A 14,552-nucleotide genomic window follows, 5' to 3' on the forward strand; every position below is an offset into this window, starting at 1 on the left:
GCTTCTCATCCAACTATATTTTATTTAATTAATTTATTTTTATTTATTTTTTAAAAACTGTTTTATTGATTTTTTATGTTGATTTATTTTTGAGAGAGAGAAAGAGAGAGCATGAGCAGGGGAGAGGCAGAGAGAGAGGGAGACAGAGGATCCAAAGCAGGCTCTGCACTGACAGCAGTGAGCCCAATGTGGGGCTCAAACTCACAAATCATGAGATCATGAACTGAGCCGAAGTTGGATGCTCAACCAACTGAGCCACTCAGGCACTCCTTACCCAATTATTTTACATGTCCTTAAGGTAGCTATCATTAAGTGTACACACACACACACACACACACACACGCACATACACACACATACACACACCCTGCAAGGAAGTTAAAAAAAACAGGCTGAAGGATTATCTCTAAGAAATTATTTTAAGTATGGGCTACTGACACTTGGATGGGACAGGAAATAAACAGACCAAAAACCTACTTCATTTTTGAGGCACTTGTACTGCTAAGGATATCTTAAGCCTCACCTGAGAAAGCTTTGGACTTTCTGATCTGTAAGGAAGACATACACACAATGTTCATCTCAAATGTGCCATGAAGGGTGGCAGAGAAGAAGGAATCTCTCAGAAGGCAAATTCAGCAGCCTCTGAACATCATGATCAAGGAACGCACGTACATTCTCCCACAGAGCAGAATCCTAACTAATCTGGGGATTCCTTCTATTACCAGGTCAAGGTTTTATACAATGCTAGCTCAGTAGGAGTGCATTGTTTTAATGGACTATGATTGCTGAATTCCCTAGTATTCTCTTTGAAAGAAAAATAGACTTCTTTTTTGAGCAGTTTTAGGTTTACAGAAAAAAATTGAGCTAAAAGAATAGAGATTTCCTCTGCGTTCCTTCATCCCAAAGCCTTCCTCACCCCATTTTGACCTATTATTAACCTCTTCCATTACTGTGGTACATTTGTTATAATTGATGAGCCAATATTAATACATTATTAACTAAATTTCATAGTGTGCATTAGGGCTTACTCTTTGTAATGTACATTCAGTGGGTTTCGACGAATATATAATGACTTGCAGACACCAGTTTAATAGCACACAGAATAGTTTCTTTTTCACTGTCCTAAAAATTCCTGTGCTCCACCTATTCATGCCTCCCTTCTTTTTCAAACCTCCACCCACCCTGGCCCAGCCCTAGCCCCTGGTAACTAATCTTTTTACTGTCACCAGTTTTGCCTTTTCCAGAATGTCATATAGTTGTAGTCATATGGCATGTAGCATTTTCAGAATGGCTTTCTTTTTCACTTAGCAATCTGCATTTAAGATTTTTCCATGTCTTTTAATGGCTTGATGGCTTCTTTAAAAAAATTCCTGGATAATACTCCATTTATAGATGTACCAGTCTGTTTAGCCATTCACCTATTGAAGGTCATTTTGGTTGCTTCCAGGTTTTGGCAATTATGAATTATTCATACGCAGGTTTTTATGTGGACATACGTTTTCAGCTCATTTGGATAAACACCAAGGATCACGATTGCTGGGTCATGTGGTAAGAGTATGCTTACTTTTGTAAGAAACTGCCAAACTGTCTTCTAGAGTGGCTTTCCTACTTTGCATTCTTCCCAGTAATGAAGAGAGTTTCTGTTTCTTCATGTATTTTTTCTTTTTTAACACATATTTTTGTTGTGGTTATCCTGCTTCATGAATGTATATTGACTGGACTTGGGGAAGATAACCTTTATGATACTTCTCTGTGCTGCAAAACAAAACAACCCATTGAGCCCTGGTGGGGAAACTTCACATTCCAGAGATACTGGACTTTGGAGTGGATGCAGTGAGTTGTCTCCTTGGAGAAGAGAAAAGAGTCTGTTTTATCTGCATACAGATATTTGATGATCACAGAAGTAGATTGTGATGGAGAGGACTCTATGTCCCTCATAACCTACTCCCCCTTTTTCCATTGGGATAGAATTGCTGGGCACATGGCCAGCCAACAACATAATGTTTCCCAACTTTCCTTGCATTTAGGTGTAGTCATGAAACCATGCTCTTCACGTTGGTTCCAGCGTTCTATATGAGTAGGGATAATGTGTGTCACTGCTGATGCAAGCTATGAAAACTCCTAGACATGCCCCTGTATGCTCTTTCTCACTTTTCTTTGGGCTTGAATGGTGATAATCAAAGGTGACCAGAAGGACATTTGAAACCATATGTTACAAATGACCAACCTTGTAAGCCTTGGTGCCTGAATAACAGCATTGAGAACTACCCTGCTGACCTAAACTCTCTCCCCTTGGACTGTTATGTGAATGAATAATGAACTTCTATTATACGTGAGGTTCTATTTGTAACAATAGCTGTACCTTTTCTAAATAATACATCCCATAATGTAAAGTCCATTGTCCATTATTCTCATCTTGTCCTAAGCTCTAAGAGAGCTGCCTACCTTTTAAAAAATAATGGTCATGGACAGGGAGGTCACAATCTCACTCTAAATTGATTTCCTCAGTGTTGTTGATGGGGTGATAGGCAATGTAATACAGAAGTAAACAAACTGGCATCTAGTTGTTTCTTTACTACCTTTGCCTACCTATATTTAAATGTCAGATTTTGTTAACTTGGGAAAACTTGTTAACTTTCAAACTTTAGTTTATTTATCTGAATAAGGGGGAATAATGTTGCTTATTTTATAGGTTTGTTGTAGAAATTAATTAAAATAAATTGGGTAGAATATTTAGCATACAAATTTGGCACTTAGGTACTCAGGCAACATTAGCCATTAGCTAGATTTTAATTCTGTGAAGTTGGAGTTTATACCCACATTTAGTGGAGAGTCTGGTGTTTAAAATAAAATAAACAAAAAATGTTTCTGCTATCGTCATAGCCCCTGGGTGAAATACCTTTCAACTTCAGTCAGAGGGAGAAAATGGGGAAGTATAAAAGACAAGGGTTTTGTTTGATTTCCTGGGGGAATAGCTAATTTCTCCAAATAAAGTAAAATAATAGCACCTCCCACTGGGCAGAGAGTTTGTAAAGAGAATTGCTGAACTTCTCCATACCCAAAAATCCAGCAGTCAGAGCAGATGCCAGAAACAGCAGTAAGGGGGTAACACAATGAATTGCAAACGTGTACAAAGAGTTCAGCAACTGGCAATCACTTGAAAACTGCAGTGAGCATGTGTTGCACGGAAGTTCTTGGCAGATTAAGTTCAGAAATCCAGCAGCAGCTGAAGCAGTGAAGACAATAAATAGCTTAAATTGGCAACCGACACTTTTAGCAAACACTTATATACACATAATGAAAACAATACATAAGACTGTGAAGGAGGGTGGGAAGGGGGATGGCTGGGATTCTGAAGGAGGTCACCAAGTCTAAATGTGTGGGTTAACTAGACTGTGTATCACTGTCAAGGGTCCCCACAAACCCTGACAATGACATCAAAGAAGAAATAGAAGAGCAGAGAAGTCAAGTACAATAAATTAAGCCCTCCTTTCAAAAAGAGGACGGTGAAGAAAATTGGAGACGAGATTCTCCAACTTCCTAGATAAACAGGAATTGATGGTCAAATCCAAATGTAATATTCATATATATATATATATATATATATATATACACACATAGACACACACACACACACACACACACACATATATATATATATATATATATATATATATATATTCTTCCCATGGTAAATTCATTTAAGTTATGATTAAGATATTCTCAATTAAGTTCCTCTTTGTTATAGTTCCCAATTCATAATTCTCACAGGGAATGATTCTACTTTAAAACAATGCAGCATTTTGGTCCTAACAAATGTCTGGCTGTTATAATAAAGTACGTCAGTGATTAATTACATTGAGTTGAATCCATCACTTCCCAACCTTTGAAGAAAAAGGAGGGGATAGGCTTAAACAATCAAAGTTGAGTTTAAATTCTTCTCTGGTATCCTGCAAATCAAATGATGGTAGAAAATGACTGAAATTGAAGTGCAGAGAAAAATCTGTAGGTGAATAACTCAAAGAAGCAAGAATGCAATTCTTTTTAGAATATTATCTAATAAATGAAGCTTCCAGTCTGGGCAGGCTGACTGCTCACTCTACCTCACCTTGGCCACAGTCCTTGCTTCTGAGCTCACTTTCTGTGCTCACACCATTTTTTTTTTTTTTTGGTAATGGTTTTTTTTGTAATGCAAAAACCTTGCTCCTTCCTCAGAGCCCAGATTAAATCTTCTGACCTTCTTTCCATTGTTGAACTTGTGTAGCATATAGTTCTTTGAACCACATAATTTAACACTTAATTTTATTTTATGCCCCTTTAATAATTCCGTGTATGCAAAATCATATTTTGCCAATAAGAGGATATATTCTTTGAGTAAAGGGCACAGGTCTTTCAGGAACATGGCTGACATTTAATAAATATTTATTGATTGTTTAATATGCTTCCTAATGCACATAAGTTACTCTTAGGAAGTAATTATACAGTGGAAGACTCTGGCTGAAAAAAATTGATGCAGAAGGATGTTGAGCTGAGAACTGGATAAAAACAAAGCTTACATTAATGGTAGCGAATGACATGATTAACACCTTTTCTGGCAGCCTTGCAGCTTGAATTTGATAAAGGAAAGTAATTTCTCCAAAGAACCAAAAGCTAAATTGAGTGATTGAATTTAACTCCATAGTGTAAGGCTGTGTTAGTAGATTTTTAAAAAGATGACATTTGAGTGTATTTTAAGTGCAATACATCAATCTGCCATTGAGCTAATGAACTTCAAGTTGAAAATCACTGAGGAGTTTGGTATAGATGACTCCTTCAAGTATCCTTGGGGAGGCAAGATGTGTAGGTAATTGAATGAAAATCTATCTTGACTGACCCCAATGACAACAATGTCCAACTCACATTACAAATCACCTGTAGTCTTTAATGGACTATTTTTTAATTGCTTTAAAACTGTTAATGGTAACTACAAGGGAGCAGAGTGTTTCTTATTTGTTTATTCCTCATCAATAAAAAAAATTTCTAGTGTTTTTTTTCTTTATCACTGGCAGTTCACAATTAGCTTCAGTTGCTCTAGTTCACATTTCATTGGAGGAGAAAAAAAGCACATTTGGTTGTCTTTTATTTTGCTAATCTCTCTGTCTTTATGAATGCCTTGAGATTATGGGATCAGATTTGTTCAACCATAAAATGTGGGAATAAACGAGTAATTGGTGACTGTAAACTAATAAAAAGGAAAATAAAATAGAGAAACACCTTTTTCCTATGAGTTCTTGTAGGCCTGCATCCAACTTCACAGCCCAATTAAAATATGATTTTCTGTTTTTCTAAAGGGAAACATAAATGTTTAAAGACTGTTACACAAATAATATATTATGAAGAAGTCATAAAATGAATATGTGTTTAAGTAATGGTAAAAATGCATGAAACTGAACATTAAAATATGTAGTAATATTAATAAAAACAGAGAACCAATAGCTAGAATATTTAAATTAGTGCTTGACCAAATGTGCTCTTTGAAGTACATCATCAGAATTACTTGGATGCTTAGAGTGCAGGTTCTGGGATCATACCCCAGATCTGATAAATTGGAATTTGTGAAGGTGAATCACAAAAATCTATTTTGTAAAATAGTGTCTCCAATAATTCTTGTAGATGCAGGAACTAGAAAACTATGAAATGCACTTGACTTTTTAATTCTTGACTTTCAAAAATATGTCCAGAAAGATAAACATCACACTATTAATAGTGTCAACTCTGGACTACAATGTTGAAGGAGGGAAAACTCTTTTAATTATACATCTTTGCATTGCCTTTCCCCCAGATTTGGCATCCTTTAGTAATAAAGAGAGTACAAACAAGTGATGGTTTCTGATATTATTATGAGTTGCATTTTGTCTGTGGATTCTCACCTCCAACTCATATCCTTTGCTTAAAAGTGGCATATTGGGAACATCTTGGTGTGGCTCAGGCTGCGATAACAAAATACTGTAGACTGAGTGGCTTAAACAACAGGAATTTATTTTCTCAACAGTTCTGGAGCATAGATGTTCCAAATTAAGTTCTGGCAGAGTCAGTTTCTGTTGAGAGGCCTCTTCCTGACTTGCAGACAGCCACTTTGCCCTCATGTTCTTTCCTCTAAGCCTGGGCAGAGAGAGAGAGAGAGGGAGAGAGAAAGAGAGAGAGATGGAGATGGAGAAAGGGAGAGAGAGAGAGAGAGAGAGAGAGAGAGAGAGAGAGAAAGAGAGAGAGAGAGAGAGAATGATAAAGCTTGTGATCTTTCTCCATCTCTTCTTAAAAGGACAATAATACTATCAGATCAGGGCCCAGTTTTTATGACCTCATTTAACCTTAATTACTTCTATACTCCAGGAGTACAGTACAGCCATGCTGGTGGTTAGAGCCTCAACATCTGAATTATGGGAGGGTTGAGGGGGGGGTGGTTCACAAACAGTCAATCCATAAGAAGGATGATCTTATGTTCTGACTGAGCCATGGTGAGGGAAGAATTAAGTGATCTTTGTCAAAATCCTTGAAGATAAGTGAAGGATCAAAATGTAGAGACCAAATGACTAATGTGGTGCAAATGTGGTTAAGAGAAATGAAATAGAACATGGATAAAGAAGTGGGAAGAAGAGGATTAAATTGAGAAGAATCCAGGAAGATGACCACAATCAACAGTGGGCAATTCCTTTTAGAGGCTAACAATTTCATAGCTGAGTTTCCATTTAAGGACCCAAGACTCAAAGATGATCCTAAGTTTGTTAACTTCTTTTATGCTTTTAATTTGTAAATTACAAGATGAAAAGAATATTTAACTCATTTTTATTTTTAAAAAGGTACTGCTTAATTTAGTATGAATGCTATGAATCTGACATTGAAAGCCCAAGTTGCTTATTCTAAATATTGCTGAATAAAACCCAGTCCATTAACAAGAGAAATAGAAACAATATAACATAGAAATATCACTAGTATAAATCTGGAATGATCTTGATATATTCAGGGACATAAACTAAATGGCTAAACTTAGTTCATCTAGGAAAAAAGTCTCTAGTGGGAAAAATATAGAGAAAATAGACATCTTGAATTTTCTATTTTTTATCCTATCACTTTCTCTCTTCCTCTGGATGTAGGTTTATGTGATATGAAAGATCTTGTTGACTCAGAACAAGGACAGGTTTTGTTACATATGTGGTGATGTCTGCCTCTCCCACTCCTGCTCAGCTGTGGACTTCTTTGCACTTTATGTGAAGATGCATCCTTGCTTAGTTCCTGAACTCATGTTGGCAAATAACAGGAACACATTTGTTATTTCCATCCCACCAATGTGACAGGGTCTAGAAATAGTTTTGATGTTATTCAATCAGGATCCGACATGCCTAAAATGAATTTATTGTATCTGGATGTTTACCCATCTATACTCTCCATATGGACCTCATCAGTTTGCTCAATTGTGCCTTCATGTACTGGTAACTACTAATTTTCTCCAGGGGGTAACTTTTTTCAACTACTTACCTAAAAAGAAAATAACACTTTGATTTACTTGTGGTATTGCCATAGTATATGTTATGTCTTATTCCTGATATAGTTATTACCTGTTTCGTATCTTCTGAACGACTCCATAGCCTGATACCAGGATTTTGTTATACACCTGATTTCAAGTCATTCCTGCTTCTTTGAACTTTGACTCTGTGCCCTTACTTGTCTGGTTGGAGTTCCTCCATCTTCAGTGGCTATTAAAACAAACCATGGCGGGGCGCCTGGGTGGCTCAGTCAGTTGAGCATCTGACTTCAGCTCGGGTCATGATCTCAAGGTCTGTGAATTCAAGCCCTGTGTCGGGCTTTGTGCTGACAGCTCAGAGCCTGGATCCTGCTTCAGATTCTGTGTCCCTCTCTCTCTGCTCCTCCCCCCACTCATGCTCTGTCTTTCTCTCTCTGTCAAAAGTAAATAAAATATTTAAAAAAATAAAAAAAAAACATGGCCTCTTTGGGCACTATTCTTTATACAGTGTGCCCTCCTTCAGAGTCTTGCCCTAGAGAAATATCAACTGTTTTCAGTTACCTCTCTCGTATGGTCCTCGTTTCCTCCTCATGTCCACTAGCCATGTTTCTTGTTCATCATGCTTGCTTTGAAGCCAAGCTCACTCAACGTTCAACTGAAAGAAAGTTTGAGTTATAGTTCACAGTGCTTGATAAAAGACATCTTGTTTCATAGAAAGAATATATATTTTTGAATCATAGACACACTGGTAGAATTATCGCCTCCAAGAATTTCCCAGGGCTTAGCAATCTCCCATCAGTGGTGGGATAAGATTGTTTGATATGAATTCAGGGGAAAAAAAAAAAGGTTTCCTTAGGGAACCTAGCCATCAGAAAGTAACTTGCCCTACAGACTAGTGTGTTGGTGGAATGATGGACCTGGTGCCCATGGTTATTTCTATTTTTTTTTTTTTTTTTTTTTTTTTTAAATTTTTTTTCAACGTTTATTTATTTTTGGGACAGAGAGAGACAGAGCATGAACAGGGGAGGGGCAGAGAGAGAGGGAGACACAGAATCGGAAACAAGGCTCCAGGCTCTGAGCGGTCAGCACAGAGCCCGATGCGGGGCTCGAACTCACGGACCGCGAGATCGTGACCTGGCTGAAGTTGGACGCTTAACCGACTGCGCCACCCAGGCGCCCCGGTTATTTCTATTTTTGAGAGGCCGACACAAACCTGGGTTTACTCCCTTCCTATGTGGCTTTTGCTATTTTACGTTATATAAGATATTTTGACAATGGAATATTTTATACTCCAGCTTATTCTCCACTCTGCATTTTTCAATACATACCTGAAGTAAAAGAAACAAGTCATGAATGCAGTTTGTATGATTCTTTTATAATATTCCATCAGCAGTGTTGTAACGCCAGTTTTCTTGGATACAAATGTAACAACAGCATTCCTACTTTATGTCTACCTACTATTTGACTGACAATCTCATGTTTTTACTAAATGATTCCCGATAAGTTTACACAATCTTACATATTCAGCTTGAAACCATGCCCCTGGTAGCACCCCTTATTTGCAAAACCAATTATATCCTTATGTGCTTCTATGCACTTTCGAATGCAGCTTCCTGTTACTACAGTGTATCAATTTGTATGAAATCCATTCTTTTCTTCCTCTTCTTCTCCTTCTTCTGTCTTATTTATTGACCTTGCATACTTTGAGCTACTGTGTGGACCATGTTCCCTTTGCCTTTATCACAAAGAGCCACTTTCATTTCTCTGGACTTAGACTTTCTTTCCTTACTTTTCTTACTGTAACTGGTAGTTCAACGGCTGGTCTGTCTCGTTTACCTTAGGCTTGTTTCATAGAGCTTTTCAGCAGAAAACCTGAAAGAAGATTATTTAGGTACTTTATGTGTCAGTGCCTTATAAATTATAAAATACATTAATTTTATTTACAAGTGAAAAAAAAAAGACTCAGAAAGTTTAAGTGATTTCTTCAAGGCCACATCAGTAGCAAATGATAAAATCAGATGTAAAGAAGGGTCCTCTGATTTTTAAGTCCAATAGATAAGTAGTATCTCATTGGCTCTTTTACTGGTATGAAAATAAAAAACAAGAATTTGTAAGCACTCATTGACTTTTCAGGTAGACCTTAGTTATATAGCTGCTGGATTCATTGAAGGGTAGTAGCAAAACCTCAAAATGTTATCCATAACTGTCTTCTTTGCTGAGGTCTTGATCTAATTAGAGTGTCCTCACTCTGTTAAAATATAGTTAGAGGACATTTTATGAATTTTAGCTGAAGAAGAGAAAATGAGGTACTAATTATCTGATATAACAGTATAACAGATTTTGTTGTTGTTGACACATAATTTGAAAGTTAAACCATTTCTAGAAAAGAGCAAGAGATATTTTAATGTAATGTAAAGGGAACCCATCTGGGACAAGAATCTCTTCACTTATAAATCTAGAACTTAAAATCCAAACATTTGGATTTTACTATATCTTGTTTTTACTATAATTTTTATAAAACAAAGAACTACTGGGAAAATTAAAAAATATGACCTATTTGTATGTTTGATTATAATACAAGTACAGATATGAGGTTCAGCCAACACTAGAATTTCAGGGGAACTAATTTGTTGAATATATATTTATTTTTGATTAAAAATACTGTTTATTAAACCAACATTTTAAAGAAACTAAGTTACCAACTGGGCTTAGTTCTGGAAAAATTTTAAGGTGTTTAAAATTTTTTGTGAGGTTTATTTATTTTTCAGAAGGAGAGAGAGAGGGAGAGAGAGAAAGGGTGTGAGCAGGTGAGGAGCAGAGAGAGACACAGAATTTGAAGCAGGCTCCAGGCTCTGAGCTGTCAGCATAGAGCCTGATGCGGGGCTTAAAACCATGAACTGTGAGATCCTGACCTGAGCCGAAGTCAGATGCTTAACCAAATGAGCCACCCAGGTGCCCTGGATTTTAAGGTTTTTAACTGCTTAGCTGTAGTATCCTGTTAGTGCAAGTTAAAAATAAAATAAACACGATATTATTGTCACTGGAGATTGTTATTATTTTAAAACTCTGTGTTTTTTAAAGTTTATTTATTTATTTTGGGAGGGGGAGAGAGAGAGAGAGAGAGAGAGAGAGAAAATCCCAAGTAGGCTTTGCGCTGTCAGCACAGAGTCCAAGGGGGGCTCCATCTCACTATCTATGAGATCATGACCTAAGCCAAAATCCAGAGTCAGACGCTGAACTGAGCCACCCAGGTGCCCCTGGAGATGATCATTACTGAAACTGCTTCATCTTCAGATAGGAAACATTGGGAAAATAATCTAATCTTCTTATTCTTTATTTTTGGCATCAAATTTGCCATGCACCACCTTTATATATAGATAGATATTTCTTTCTGAAATTGCTATTACACATATTGTTTTCTCTTAGAAACCTTTCACTCGTATTCATTCTCTAATCACTTTAACTAGATCACAGCAATAATTTTCTGATGTCCTGCTTCCAGTCTCTCTTCTTTAAACCTGTCTTTCATACTGTTGTCAGTTTAAGCATGCTAACATGTCACTTTCTTCTTGTCACTCGGTTAAAATAATCAATAATTTATAATGAGTTTAGGTATCTATAAAAAACCAGCTGGTAAGATGGGTGGGAAGTTCAGGTGAGAGAACTAGCAAAGAGATAATTAAGGGTTTTACAGAGCTAGAAGAGAATCAATATCAAAGAGGTGAGTTTAAAATTAGGAACTAGAAAATTAAACTGAGAAGGAATGGCTCTAGAATCGTGGCTTGCAAAATTTTCATCATGACTTGAAATGAGAAATACATTTCATACTTTGGCCAGGTATACACATGCATAATCACCCATCTACACGTCTGTGAGTGCACACACACACACACACACACACACACCATGAAACAAATGTCACCAAACATTAGTGTGATGCATCAGATGTTTTCAAGTCAATTCTCTTTTATTTGATTAAAAAACGCCACAAATTTGTGGCGGTAACCCACTGAGTTCACTAGTGAGTCTTGACCTGCACTTTGAAAAATACTTCTACTGAAGAAAATAGCTGCAAGTGTTGAGCCATTAAGACCTGAGAGGAAAGAGTTTTAAGGAGTTTTAAGAATCTTAAGGAGATTCATATAGGGAGTCAAAGACAGCAGAAATATTAAGATAATGGTTCAAAGGCCTCAGTTGGATTTAACAATCATAAAATAATAATAAAGTGGTGCCTATTGAGTACTGATTTCCGTGGTCAGATGTGGAATAAAACCAGACTGGGAAGGGCTAAGAAACAACCAACTGAGGACAGTTGTTTCCCTAAAGAAATTTGAAAAAGGCATGGGGATATTGTTTACTTCCACTTTACTAAAAGAAGTAGGTTCACACAGGATAAGAAGTTTACCACCCTTTCACAGGTAGTGGTACCAGAACCAGCATTCAAACCAAGCCAGCTCATACTCTGAAGCCTAAGATTTCCCCATCATGTCACAACAGGGCATGGCTGATGAAGACCATGGTGGGATTGATGCTTTGCTTAATATTTTGTCCTCCATTAATCTTTCCCTGTTCATTTAGCCACATCTTCCTTTGGAGCATCTACTGAGGAGTATTTATTGTAGTCATTAGGCACCTTTCAAATACTGTTTTTACCATGGTTGGTTTACATGTCTTATATGGCCCACTAGGTATTTAAGTTGAACCTCAGCAGAAATAATGTCCTATTCTTTAATTTTTTTGGTGATGGTGGTCAGGGACTGGATATAGTGTGTTAGTTATTACCCAGCACTTAGAATAATACCTTGCACTTAGAATATATTAGATAAACATTTTTGGGATAAGGAAAAACACTAGATGCTGTCTGGTCTTTGAAAAGACTGTTGCTTTAGGAATCAACATGTGTTGAACCTCACTAGGGTGATTGGTCACAAGCTATATGACTAATAAATAATATTAAACTCCTCACTATTCTTTCTAATTTTTTCAAGTATCTTGCAGACATGTAGTCTCTTTGGAAATCTTTTCAAAGCAGCATAATCTTTACATTTTCTGTTTTGTTTCTGAAAGTACCTCTAACTCACCTTAGTTAAGTAGAAGCAGTAATTTTTTTCTTTTAATAAGCCAAATGATACACTAGTGTCCTGCTTTTCTACTGTCGCCATTCTTTCCTATCAATTGGAGAAATCTGTTCTAAGAACCTAACAACTCACCAAATGCCTCTTACATATATCCTGACAATTATAGCAATTTTTCATTGTGATTGTGAAAAATCTTGTGGTAAATAGATCTACTAAGCCTGAATCTTTTTTTTTAGTATTGTGATTTACTTTAGTTAGTATTTTTATAGGAGCTACAAAATTTTATAGGCTAAATATATCTTAACACTTGAAGTTCCAAGTTAATTTGTCTGCAATTAAAACATTTCTTGTTCTATGGATTTTGTAAGCTAGCTCGATTAAGCCAAGTCAAGTTTAGTATGGCTTCTTAAATAAAGATCCAGTATATCTTTTACATTCTTAACTCTATTCCTAAGAAACTGCCTCTTTTTGAAAGCATGGAAAAAAAAAAACTATTAGAGAACATATTTTTGTTGAGTAGCAGCATATGTGAAGTGAGGGCACTATTTGGCTCTAAAACACTCCTTTCTCAGGAATTTTGTATCCTGTTGATATTGTACGTATTTCTCATCCTTGAATAAAAAGAGCAGATTTCTGCACTAACCAGAAAGGAGTCCATATGGCATTGTTCTGGATTCCCATTGTAAGTTGAAGGGGAAACGTCACCCTCCCTGGAGCCCTTGATGTTCTGTAAATGAAGGAGGAGGGTGTCCTCAAATTCCTTGCAGCAGGAATCCAGTTAGGTGGGTTGACTTCTAAATGGAATAAAAGGGAAAGTGATGGCATCTGCATCAGAAATTTGAAGAGAACCTGGGAGCAACTCCTGAAGTTACCATGAAAAACCTGGCTAATGTCAGTGGCATATCAGTCCAGGAATACTGGCCAGTGACTGTGCTAAAAATTGCTGCTGCTGCTGTTGCTGCTGTTGCTGGAGCCACTCCTGTTGCTGGCCACTTCGTTCCTGGAATCTTCACTAACCAGATCCAGGCAACTTTCTGGGATTGCAACTTCTGATAGTAGCTGACCCCAGGGCTGATACCAGGCTCCCACAGAGGTTTTAGGTTAACCTGCTTACCTTTGCTCTGTGTAATCCAGACTCTTCTTGGCACTATGCAGGCATTGCTGTCTCTTGCAAGAAAAAAAAAAAAAAAAAGAGAGAGAGAGAGAGAGAGAGAAAAGAGAGAAAAAAGACATTGAGAGAGAGAGAGACAGAGAGAGAGAGAGAGAGAGAGAGAGAGAGAGAGAGAAGGAGAGAGAAAAAGCTCATTTAGTGGTACTGATGTGGTGCATGCTGGTCCCGGAGTTTCTGCGCATGTACAGCGCCATCTCCCGTGAACACTTGCGGGAGCTCAGGCTCCAGCTCTCCTTCTACGGAGATCCTGAAAAGGTAGAAAAGGAAGAGCAGACCACTGCTGAAAAGACTGTGACCAAGGAGGAATTTTAGGGTGACTGGACTGCTCCAGCTCCCGAATTTACTGCTACTCAATCCGAGGTTGCAGATTCACCTGAAGGCGTGCAGTGCCCTCTGGGCCTATTCAGCAGTTCTTTGAGGACAATTGGAGCGCTGAGCAGGCGACTGAGATGGCCCTGAAGACCCCGCCGGGTAGGAACAGCCACTGCATTGTCTTAAGCTATTCTTTCGCAGACTCCTAAACACAAAATGGTAATAAGGTTGACGGAAAACAGCAGTTAAGGGGCTCCTGGGTGGCTTAGTCGGTTAAGCATTCGACTGTTGGTTTCGGCTTAGCTCGTGATCTCACGGTTTGTGAAACGGAGCCTCGTGTCAGGCTCTGCGCCGAGAGCTTGTGGAGCCCGCTTAGGATTCTCTCTCTCTCCCTCTCTCTGCCCTTCCCCGCTCGTGCTCTCTCCCTCTCAAAATAAATAAACATTTGAAATAATCATAATCATATTAATAATTATTACTCTGTCAATGATGA

At 37.6% G+C, this 14,552-nt stretch overlaps 1 long non-coding RNA gene across 5 annotated transcripts in view; it reads right to left on the reverse strand.

Moving 5' to 3' along the window:
* LOC123595935 overlaps positions 1–14,325 on the reverse strand; it is a 32,125-nt gene extending 17,800 nt beyond the window's left edge. The window contains exons 1-5 of one of the 5 annotated variants that reach the window (XR_006711443.1): positions 14,121–14,325; positions 13,691–13,994; positions 13,220–13,370; positions 8,060–8,153; positions 5,254–5,324 (exon numbers count right to left, since the gene is read on the reverse strand). This is a non-coding gene — a long non-coding RNA (uncharacterized LOC123595935). Of the gene's footprint in view, positions 1–3,098; positions 3,227–5,253; positions 5,325–5,997; positions 6,136–8,059; positions 8,154–13,219; positions 13,371–13,690 lie in introns of those variants that run through there. The other 4 variants (XR_006711442.1, XR_006711439.1, XR_006711441.1 and 1 more) reach the window with 4 other exon arrangements.
* Positions 14,326–14,552: the final 227 nt, after the last annotated feature.

This window comes from Leopardus geoffroyi, chromosome B1, assembly GCF_018350155.1.
Source record: "Leopardus geoffroyi isolate Oge1 chromosome B1, O.geoffroyi_Oge1_pat1.0, whole genome shotgun sequence".
In the NCBI taxonomy this organism is placed as follows: Eukaryota; Metazoa; Chordata; class Mammalia; order Carnivora; family Felidae; genus Leopardus; species Leopardus geoffroyi.